We start from the raw sequence: 866 nt of genomic DNA on the forward strand, positions 1-866 counted from the left end.
GGGAATAAATCCTCAAACGGTAATAAGGGCAAAAGCGTATAAACAAAAGAGATGAAGCCGATAAAGGATTGAAGCAAATGATTAAATTCGATAATTATCCCATCGTATCTAATCTTATCAGACCTAGACTTCATACTGTCTTTCCCTAGAGTGTATATATGTCGAAAAATAACAAACACAGTATCTGTCTGTAATGGAAACAGGTCACATAATAAAGTATGATTGAGACATTAAACCAGTTTAAAACAAAGAGACCGGAAATGTACATGTAATCATGCTTTCGTGTATCCAAAATAAAAGGACACGGCGTGAGGCCCTGCAACTTGCTAATAATAGCTGTGAGAAAAAGAAAATGCATGTAATATTGTTTACCTCGAATGTTATTCAATGCAGTCTCTCTCACCTTGAAAATCGTTTGAAGTTGCGGGAAATAATAACAAATATATGGTTGAGATAACAAATGGGATGTTTACGATATGATAACCTTAATGTCTAAAATATCCGGCATTTCAGCATCCATATTCTGAGTCAAATTTCACATTTTATCGGTGATTCCTGAACGAACGCGTCCGAAAGCTATCAAGAATCCTTAGAGTAAATTTTCTATAACAATTGGAAACATTCGTTGGAGATACAATTATTCCACTCAACTAGGATGAACACACTACAAATTTTCTAATATATAGTTTATATTAACTGAAAGAAAAAGCTGTAAATTACGCGACCCGTTTATGAAAGAACAATGGAAAGCAAGATATCGGATGAAGCCGGGCATTGACCATTCACAGGGCTGCTTTTAGAGGGTTTGGCAGGGGAGGGTGCTTGCGACTGACGGCTGATTAAGCGTTTTTCGAGCCAAACTTAGC

The sequence above is a fragment of the Penaeus monodon genome, chromosome 27, assembly GCF_015228065.2.
Source record: "Penaeus monodon isolate SGIC_2016 chromosome 27, NSTDA_Pmon_1, whole genome shotgun sequence".
NCBI classification, from domain to species: domain Eukaryota; kingdom Metazoa; phylum Arthropoda; class Malacostraca; order Decapoda; family Penaeidae; genus Penaeus; species Penaeus monodon.